Source organism: Metopolophium dirhodum, chromosome 1 (assembly GCF_019925205.1).
Source record: "Metopolophium dirhodum isolate CAU chromosome 1, ASM1992520v1, whole genome shotgun sequence".
Taxonomy (NCBI): Eukaryota; Metazoa; Arthropoda; class Insecta; order Hemiptera; family Aphididae; genus Metopolophium; species Metopolophium dirhodum.
Window position 1 is genome coordinate 77,656,847 of NC_083560.1, and position 12,017 is coordinate 77,668,863.

The following is a 12,017-nucleotide window of genomic DNA, read 5'->3' on the forward strand; positions in this document are numbered from 1 at the left end:
AACTATTCACAGTAACATAAATAATTATAACATTTATGATACTAAATAGTCCTTAAGATTTAACAATCAATAATATAATTGTTAATAAAAACAAAAATGGTTGAAGAAACTTATGTTTCTCACATTGATATTGGTTTTTCTGAGTTCTGACTAGATATAAAACGTTTAAAATTTTAAATAAATCAAATGTACCCACACACCTGCAAAAATTACCAGCAAAAGTCATAACAACAAATCTTGTGAATATTTTAGCTATACACAGTGAATCGAATGAATAAAATTAGAACAATTATTATTATCAAAAAAGTAATATTATTACGTTTTGAACTTAAGAAATACTTTTGATATATAGATGTCCTGCTGTCTCGCAAATGATAATTTTATAGAAAATATTAATATTTTCTTGAAATATTGAAATAATTCCCATTTTTGTATATAATTGTACTGTATGTATAATATACATATTATATAATATATAGGTAATAGAGATTTTTAGATCTTCATTAACATTCCAAATGAAGACTTTCATATTCGTATGGCACATAATTGATCATGTGACAACATTTTCATTGATTGGTATCAGTAGCGACAAAAAATGTTAATAATTATGAGATCAATTATATTTCAATTAATTATTCGAGTAATATTATTTCAAATAATTCAAATAATTTTTAATTCGAATAATAATGTTTTTAAATTATTTGAATACATTTTCATTCGAATAATTGTGAAAAATTATCCAAATAATAATTTATTAGAATAAAATATTATCTAAATAATCATCTTTATATATTTTCATTCCAATTACGCCCTACTCTGCTTATGAGGCACCAAAAATAGATATTTTACCAACGACAATGGTGTAGCGAAATTGCCTGTCCAAAACGCCGTGATGTATAATTTAAATAGTTAGAGCAGAGTTGATTAAGTTGAAGGTAAGTAACTACAAACCACTTTCACATTACAAAATCAAATAAAAGATATTAATTTCTTAACAATTGTCAATCAACCACCGATGTAAGTAAAAATAGGATTTAGATATTACATTTTAATTTTAAAAGAGTTCATAAAAACTTAAACAATTTCATATTCATTTTTTGGTTGAAAGTACTTAGGTAAGTATACCCACTACCCACAATAAGGTCATAATTAATTGATAATATTTATTCCAATATTTATTAATGTTTAAAATTGTATTTATTTTAAATGGATTAAAATATAATCAATTTTGGGTAAAATATTGTATGGTATAGGTACTTATATAAATACAAAATAATATCGAACCACTCACAGTTGGTTATTAACAATTCGGAATGCTTTTAGGTTTTGTTTAACCATTTTGGTTTATGATATTATCAGTTATACCTATCAGCTAACGAATACTTTTTTTTGAAAAGATATTATGTTCTTATACGATAATTATAGATATTGCATACTTACCTAGTACCTACCTACATGTTTTCTCTGATAAATGTTAAAAACTGAACATTGATTTTCGATCAAAATATTAAGAGTTAAATTAAATGAAATGTTTTATCTGGAGTCATCCACGTCGTGCCATCCCAGGTCGATAATAAGAAGTAGGTAAAAATATACTATTTTTAACAAAGTACCTATTACTGTTATTAACGAATTTTAGAGTAGATATTAAATTAGTTCTAATTCAATGAATTAAATGAGTTATAATTTCTGTTAACCCCTTCATGCATGTTGTGCCATTTATGGCACGAATAAGTTTTTCGTAGTTTCTAGCTTTGAAAATAAAGTTACAACATTACTGCATAGATGGCCAGATTCGGCACAAAAAAGCGAACAATTTTGATGTAAGGTACGTCTATCTAGCAGTAAAATTACGAACTAATGGTGAAAAATAAACAACAGAAAACATTTTTGCTGTGCGGACTGCGGAGTGATAACCACTCATTTCATGTTATCATTACAAAAAATTGGTACTACCGATTTAAGAAAAAAAAAATACTACCTTGTAGTAAATGTTGTTGGGAATCTTATTAAAGTAAGTATAGATTTCTAAGGTTAATACTCATTGAAATATACCATAAACTTATTGTGTGCCACATATGGCACAGCATGTCAACATGCATACAATTTAATATAAATGGACCACCTTCCAATGCAACTAAAAAGCCGTTCTCGTTGTAAGTATCCAACTTGCAAGTCTAAAACGATGGCCTCATGTATTAAATGTACATTACCATTATGTTTCAACCAAGAAAGAAACTGCTTCCTATTATTTCATACACAGTGATACGATGAGTAAAATGTATTATATTATTTTATTAAGTTTTTTTTAGCATTTAAATTGAAAAAAAAACAAGGCTGTTTTATTACTAAGTATTATTTATTTTCTTTTATTGTTATTATTTGTTATGTTTAATTTTAAACCATTACAAGAGCATATTTTTATTATATTATATTAAATTTTAAATAATTACTACAATTGAAACTGAAAATTAAATTTGTGATATAAAAAAAAACATAAGACTGTTTTAAATTAGGTATTTTCTTTATTAAATTTCTATTCATAATTAAGACAAGAGGATATTGTTATTACATATTATAATATTTCAATTAATTATGCCAATGTTAATACTGAAAATGTTATTTGTTATGTAAAAGAAACTAAAGACTGTTTAATAAATTTTCTTATAAGTTAAATGATGTGTTATTTATTTGTATTAAATAAATTTTTAAATGCAAGAAAGTCACTTGGACCATTGCATGAGTACCCATCAATAATGAAAAAAATATATTTTGAGTGCATGTTTCCAAAATGGCATAAATTAAAATTGTACTATTTAATGCATGGTGGCCGTATATGGCACATACGTACTATTGGTGCGCGTTGTGCCATATTTGGCACAAACTAAACTTTCGACAACTTTTAAGGGAAGTTTAACTTAATAATTTTTTTAAATATTTTTCCCACTATCCTGATGTATTTGTACATAAGTAAATTTTTTTTCGCAAAAAAATAAAAATTCATGCATGAAGGGGTTAAGAATACTTTTGAAGTGTTCAAGAGTATGCACCTATAATTGTTTAGTACTTTTTTATAGTTAAATTGTATTGTTTAGTTTGTTAAACGTTGTAACTTGTAAGTAAGTGTCTTGTTAGAATTGCGTGGGAAAGAGTGAAATTTTAAAAATCACATCGGCTTAAATCTAATACATTCATCTCTGATATCTCCACTCAGAATCTATAATATTGCATTAACCATTAATTGGTCTAAAAACATTAAAGTTACACAGCGGAGTACTCAGCACACTACTGCTTTTACAAAAGGTCTGCGCAATATCAAAAAAAAATGGTTAGATAATAATATTTGATAAATAAATAAATTATAAGTATATATCTATGCAAAAACGAGACTAGAGATCCATCAACCCGTATAGGAAATATAACGTAGGTCTTACTAGTCTTGAAAGTTGAAGCCGTCTGGTTTTTATTTTCCGACGAAAAAACACATAGCTCTAAGCGAATATTATGTTGAATACTAAGTTCTTGTCAAAATACAAGAAGGCTCTAAAAATTATAGTTGGTTTATTTTTTATTCCGAAAATGTAAAAACGGGATTGTCTGGTTTTTGCACTGACCCCTTAATTTTCTATCAATGATACTATTCTTGGTTAAATTAAGCGATTACTTTGTTGTTTTTTTTAATTTATTGATGGAAAAAATTCGATAAAATCCACCAACTTGTAAATTTTACAGTTGATATAATAAAATATTTAGTTCGACGTCCTCGGCTCGATAAACACAAACCGTTTAAAATTCATTCGTGTTACGGCAATCGGCCTTATTCGCCGTAGCGGTCGGTATACATATTAGTATACATTATACGGTACAGGTACCGATGATCGTGCAGCGTGAGATCCACGTCCTTTTGCAGAAAAATAAATATTTAGTTACGCTAGGGTTGCCCTTCACTACGACTCGTTTCCATTTAACGCCACTTATAATTATTATTGTTGTTATTTTACAGTGGATAGCGCTACACAACCTCAATCATTCATTGCATAGTTGTACCTATCTGAATTGTATTATTACAATATTTGTATACCTAAATACTTTCCGCAAGCCGATGATGTGGGTGGCGGTGTCACTTATCTGTGGCATTGGCCGAATTCGAGGATCGCAACAAAATATTTAGGTTACATCCAATCGGTTCTCACTCCTCATCACAACTAAAATGCTACAACCAAATTTTGCCCCACTAAAATTATTATATTGCAACATACTATAGGTACAATAAACATCGTGGCCCATTTTTTTTATCAGAATATAGGTAGATATTATATAAATCTATTAATACTTACACAAGCATTTCAAGTCCAAAAGTTTAGGTATGCCTTTTTGAATGATAAATAAATTAAACATTGATATTAATTTCAGTTCATATTAAACAGTTCAAAACAAATCAAAATATTTTGAAAATTGTATGGTGTACATAAAATGCTAATATAAACAACCAGTGAAAATTTCATGTTTCTACGGTCATTTGTTTTAGAGTTACACCAAAAACCAAAATCGATTTTGTCGAAAACCGATTTTGCGTAAAAATTCCCATTTTTCCTCAATTTTTTTTTTTTTGTTCTTCCCGGCGCTTTTGAAAATTACTGGGAATTTTGGCCTCCTCAATGCACTAACTATATTCACTTTCCCATCGAACAAGATACTGAAGTTGAAAATCGAAGCATTATTTCGACTACTTATCGTGTACACAGACATAAATAATAAAAAAAACATACATCATTGTAAAATTGCTCCACTCAGAATCTAAAACTGAGTTTATATATATTTTTAGATTTTTTGAACGACTTATGCGATACCATGTTTTACATTTTCAATCCTTAGCTATAAGAAATGAACATTTTATAAATTTGTAACACAAAATAATTTGCAAATTTTCGAGATTTGAACAAAATATGTTGTTAATATTTAAACTTAAAATGCTTCTAAAAAAAAATTATGCGTATATACATTTTTAATATTTTTTTAATAAATTGTTATTATAACAACTTTATGATGAACCTTGTATTACATTTTCAAGTATTTTTATATTTTGTTTCAATAATTCGTATGTTTATAAAATCTAATTGAAATTCGGTAATCAATTAATGAAATATTATGTGATGATATAATAATTGTAAAATTATAAAATGAATATATATTATTTTAAATTTATATCAAAAAATTACCATCGATAAACATAGATAATTAAGTCTTAATTATTAAGATTTAAATCGAACATTTTACTTTCAATTTTAAGCTTTGCTGTAGTGCGTATTAACTTGTTTTGTCGACTTGTAGTTGTCCCCATTCCTACTTAATAATAAATTATAATAATTTGAATTAATTTTTTTCTTGATTTTTAATTAAGAAGTATGGTAATTGAAATAAAAAAACTAAAAAGTCTGAATTTTGAAAACTTCAAAAATTTGTGTTAAATAGGAAAATAATAAAAATGTAACTCAGTAATGATGAGTACGTGAGTAATTTAGCTAGCTTTAATATAAATAAAAAATGAGAGAGATTTGATATCACACTCAAGCGTATAACCACTTGAATCCATAAAAACGTCGGCGTGAACAGTCCCAAAATTTCAATTTTTTATTTTTCTCTTAAACTTCTCCTAGTTAGAAAGTTGGTTGATAACTCATTAAAAAGGGATTATCAAGTAGATACTAAATGTGGAATTAAAATTTAAAAAAAAAATTATTTAATTTTTCACAGATAAAAAAAAGAGTTATTTTTCGCTAGATTTTCATTTATTGAGGTAGATTTCCGAAACTGGAGAACGGATTTTGTTGTTTGGGGTCTTGTTAGATTCACATTGGCTAGGAGAAGTTCAGTGAAGATTTTTAGATTTTTATCTCCTATCGTTAATTCACTACAAATATGTAAAGCTGAAAAACATCAAAAAACACCCAATAAAATTTGTTTTAATTTTTTTTTTATGTTCTGTAGTCAATTAACTATTAAAGATAAAGTTCCCTGCACTTCTCCTAACCAATGTGAATCTAACAAGACCCCAAACAACGAAACCCGCTCTCCGGTTACGGAGATCTATCTCTCTAAATGAAAATGAAAATGATTTTTTGTGGAGCTGTTCACACCGACATTTTTCTGGATTCAAATTGTTATATCAGTGATATCAGTTAATACATTTCTAAAAATTAAAAATCAAGAAAGTTTACATGCCGATCCCTGACTTGGCAAGCGTTTTATGAAGTAATCAGCATGTAAAATCTTTACAATTATAGTTTGCTTATTTTTTTTTTTTTTTTTTGTTTTGCAACAAAATCAATAATATTGAAAATTGTCCTTTTCCTATACCTATAATAAGTTTCCGAATAGCTGTGAAAATCACTGAAAAATTCGTAAGCCAATTTCACCGTGTACGAAAAGATCCACAAAGAGTAGTTTTTTTGGAATGAAATACCTATGATTTATTATTCACTTTCGAAATTAAAATAATATATTTACAGCACTGCAACGACACAACCTTGCGCTAAGTCAAGCGATGCGTGACGATGACTGCGACGAGTGTCTACAATGTGCGCAGTATCAACAAATACTGTTCGACTAATATTTGTTATACCTACATCAATAGGATGTCCGTAAGTATTTTTTTTTTGTTTTACGTTTTGTTTGTACCAGTCTTGATATTATACGTACGATTAATTTGAGGCCAGGACTACCACTTGAAACGGAGTAAAATTGATAGCATTATTGAGCGATAAAATTCAACGAAATATTGTTACACATCTATTTTATATCCGTAATTAAATTAGGTATACTGTGTTGTAGGTAGATGTTGTAAACAGTTTATTGGCTATATCGTCATATCATTAATAATTTAATATGCCATCATATACTAATATAAAGTTATGCTGTGCAAACAACAAACACATTTAGTATAACTACCCATATTCTATTGTAAAATTGAACCTATATTTATAAATTTATAATTGCAGTCGACTGCTGTTGTACGCCTGTATCTATATTATATATTACATAATTACATTACATACCTGATATTATGTTTTTTATTTTTGAATAAAAATCAATTGTTGGAAACACGAACAGTAATAATTATCAATTGTTACCAATACACAATAATAATTAATAAATAACTAAGTATAGGTAGCTAGGTACTTGACTTTATAAGTCTTAATAATCCTTACAATCACATAACTCATAAGTCATTGTGGTAAATACTCAAATGTTTAAACTTTCCCTGCGACATCAAGTAAAAGCAGACGAGGGCAACCACAAATCGATTGAAAGCTGTATAGTATATTATCTCGTAGGTATTAAATAAAATAAAAATCCAGAATTGCATTAAGGAACAAAATGTCAAAACATTTCCTTCTGATCTTTTCCTTCTCATTACGCAAACAAGTATATACAACAGATGTGTATAATATGGTATATTGGTACTTACAATTACACACTTATACTTTATAGTGTATCTATACAATATTGAAACATTAATAATTAACACGTCTAAGTAAAAATATGTCCTATAGATATGAGTAAGTATATGACCAATTATATTGTATATTATATTTTATATTTATAGGACACGGCAATAGTATATTATACTATAATTGTAATTTGTATCCCTATTAAGTAGGTAACTAGGTAAGTACATATAAAAACCGAGGATAACATAAGTATAGTAATTAATAATACTCTAAATACATTTTTTTATTTTATTTTTTATCAAGTAAATTGACTTTAAAAAGGCGTTAAAAATAATTTCTATTCATAATAATATTATTACAGCTTATTCGACAAAATTAAAAACGTTTGCCGAAATCTTAAGTCCAATAAATATTATTAATAACGGTTACACGCATTATAATATACTCAGTGTTTTTGGGATACAAATGATAAATGTATGTTAGGTATGTTATGTGCCCTTCTGATATCTATAGATTTCCTGGATATCGCTGACTCGATGGAAAATCTCTAGAAATAATTAGGTATATAAATCGTTGTTTTACGTAAACATTTAAAATAAACACTCCGGGGTAATATTATTATGTGTACATACAAATACATATAGGTAGCTAGGTATATTATTGTATGAATTTATTATGTTTATCGTGTTCCGTGTGTATTTTTATTCAACCGCGTTTTAAACGAGTAAACACTCGAGCAACCATTTATATACGTACAATAAATAATACCATGCCGAGAATATTTACACCATCGAAATTATCGTAAATATTATAAGCGACGAATAACGAAACTTTAATAATAGATATCAGCGTGTTTGTGCAGTACACCTACAAAGGTATTTGTGTGGTTAATAGAACATTGTAGCTTGTATAGCGGACAACGCAGGCTTATCTTATACAAAGTAAACATTTTCAATCATTTTGAGCGAGAAAATATTTTTATCAATTTTTATAGGAAAAAAACAAAATGTATAATGCATGGCTAAATATATAGGTATGATCGCAACTTTGTGATACGCAGGTGTCATGGCCGCCACTGGCAGTGAATATTATCACTTCGATTTATTTGATAACAAACCCATACAAATTATTAATTTCTTGGCTAAATAAATCCAAAAATCACTGCCAGCTAAAATTCCTTTCCATGCTAAAACATGCAATAATTGTACGTGCGCAGCCCATAACGAAAATGCGTCTCAATGCGATCATACCTATATATTTAGCCATGGTATAATGCCTATAAATAGCTTGAAATTGTTTTCAATATTTTGAAATTTGTATTGTGCATTAGCTGAACCCGAGTTCTTCGTGAAACAATAATAATTTTTGTAATCGTAAAATTTTTCGATTATCACATTAATTAGACGAAGGGAATATAACACGACCATTGCCCAACACAATTATGGGTGTATTTAGGGTTAATCCCCGTCCTAAAGTTATATTGAGGTGGACTGTTAGGTATGTAGGACTGCGCCATGTATTGTGGGGCCCTGGAAATAGGTACCCAGAGAGGGGGGGGGGGGCAAATCCTTACACTCTACCTTTTTTTAAATCATACACTAAAAAAAATGCTGTTTTTCTTCGAATTTTAGACATTAATAGTACCTAATAAAAATATTAGGTTATTCTTATCATATTTTTTATTATAATGTACTAACACAAAATGATTTACAAATTATAAGATAATAATTAATTAGGTACATACAACAACAATATATAATTAAAGTAAGAAGATATTAATTTTGTACTAAAACTCAAATACGATTTAATTATTTTGAGTTTCGAGTAACTCCTATCTGCACAATCCAATGCTAGCGATGCTACTGGTATTGTCATCATAATTCGAGTGCGATTGTAATGTTTGGAAACGACCCGCCAGTTTTTTTAAACTGCTAAAGCTTAAAGAGGTGTAAGTGAACCTTCTTCGTCAACTAAAGTTTGAAGAAATACGAATTCCGCAAATAAATCCTATTCATCTATAGAAAACCAAAATGTTTTGAATATGAGTCCAGTTGTTTAAAATGTTTATCCAATGATTTAATAGCTTGATCTAATATAACAATGAAATATGTTATTTTAAAATGTTCTTCTTCATTTCTGATAACTTCTTTGTTAGTTTCATAATCAAATCATTTATATTTTTTTTTCTAAGTTGACATTTATTAAAACTGATTTTGTGCCAACTAAATCTGTTAATTAATTTGATTTGATTTTGGCTAATTCATAACCATTTTTTCTGTAATTTTTCAAATATACAAGAAGACCAAACATCAATTTAATTGGAATACATATGTCCATGTTATAGTTCTGTAGATTCTTACTTACGATATTCGTTTCAATTAAAATGTATAACTGCTGTTTTATATTTTAAAGGTACAAATGTAGAAATCTCAAATTATTCAATTTTCTTATCGTTCCAAGTCCCAAGACTTGGTATATTCAGTGAAGTAGTGGTAAGAAAATTGCTTGGTATTTACTATTTATTGAGTCAACCAATTAACTAATTACGGAGAAATAACTATATATGCGATGTTAATGAAATATGATATCTCATAAAACTACTAGATCCCTCGATCGGCTCAGAATCAGTAGCTTAACGTATATATATTGAAAATGGTAAATTAATGGATTCGTGGGGCTTATTATTTTATTAATTTAAATTTATTTTAATAATTACAACTCGTAAAACCATCAATGATAAATTTTTAAAAAAATCTTTGAATAAAATAATACATATTTTAATATATAGGTAGGTACGTGGCAGAATAATACAATAGACAACAAACCCCGATATGCACGCAGACACGCAGTATATTTAGGTACTATAAATTAAATTCTAATAATTATTTCATAAATTGAAAACTTACTTTTGTGGTATGCAGAAATCGTTGAAAAATCGTTGGAACACAAGGTTTACAGAATTTCTATGTACATATTTTAAACTAAATTCAAGTGGCTCTGTAATAGAAAACAATTATTTAAGTTGATAGAAAATTATAAGATTATAATTGTATAATTATATGTACTTAGGATAATAATTGATTAATTGTACAGTTAACGACGAATATGAATAAAAATACGGTGTAACTATTTAATACGCCTATACCGTGATGAATTATAATGATGGATAGGTAATGTATTAGTAATTTTCCATTATGCTATCAAATAAATTGCGCTATCAACGGTTATTATATAGATAATAATATATAATAATATATAGATATGCCGTGGAATATTAAAGATGGTATTTAATTTTCTAACTGTCATTTACAGTTATTAATTATAATATGTACACCATGGACGTATGGTACTATCGTATATATTATCGCAGTTAACATACCTATATATCTACGACGGGGAATAATCTCGCGATAGTGTGAATAACGATGGTGTTTAATGAGTGACGTGGTAGTGATCACGATGAAATAATAATACCTAATAATATGACCACGACAAAATGTTTCGGCATTTCGCGATTAAGAAGCATGCGCGATGGAACGTCGGCGACGATCTTTCGAGCGATGAACTGTCGTGGAATCTATATATTACTTATGTATTATAAAGTACCTAACTGAACAATTCAAGAAGTAGGTACTCTAAGTGAAAAAAAAAATATATTTTACTCTCGCGTGCTTATAATAGTATAATCTTTATGATAAAAAAATCCTTGTCAGTTTTCATTGTTTTCAATATTCTTAAATACACAAATCGACCATTCGGTTAAAACATAATATTATATCATACCTGTAATACCTGTATAATACGCATAGGCGTGCGCAGACATTTGTGGCAGGATGGACTAAGTTAATAAAGATTAAGAAACCTGAACTTTAATGGAAGAAACAATTAAAATGTTACATACTTAAATTTACCTACTCACAATCGCCCACTATTTAAGGCACAAATCATTCATATGATAAAAAACAGATACATATTTTTTAAAAATTAAATAAGAAATATTTTATTTGTCAACACAGTTTTAAATTTTAAATAAATACAATTTCACAACCTGTAATGGTAATATGTTATCAATTTTAGTTTTAAAGACATTTAATTTATTATTATTTATTATCATTGAGTATCAATGTTATTTCCACCTACCTTTTTAATGTTCTATGATTTAAAAAATCAAAAATCGAGATGTTTAGATCATGTATTACTATGTATACAAATTTCGGTACGTCTCGCAGGGTGTGCCACGCCCCCCACTTACTGTGCGCACGCTTATGATAATACTATTAATACTGCAACGAAGATTCGTAGGTACTAATATTGTTACTTCGAGCATATCGCTTTGGAAAAATACAGGTGTGTGGCAAAGCGGTAAACTGTGTATATAGTGAGGTGAAAAAAAACACCTTTCGATCGGACTATCGGAGTAAAATTTCCTGTTTACTATTTCCATCGCGTATAATAACAAGGACGCTCGCGCTCGAATAGCGGACAGTTAACATTTTCACACACACCAAGACCGGTCACCGCCGTGGTTTGCTTATATCGCAAACATATTATTATAAATATACAAAC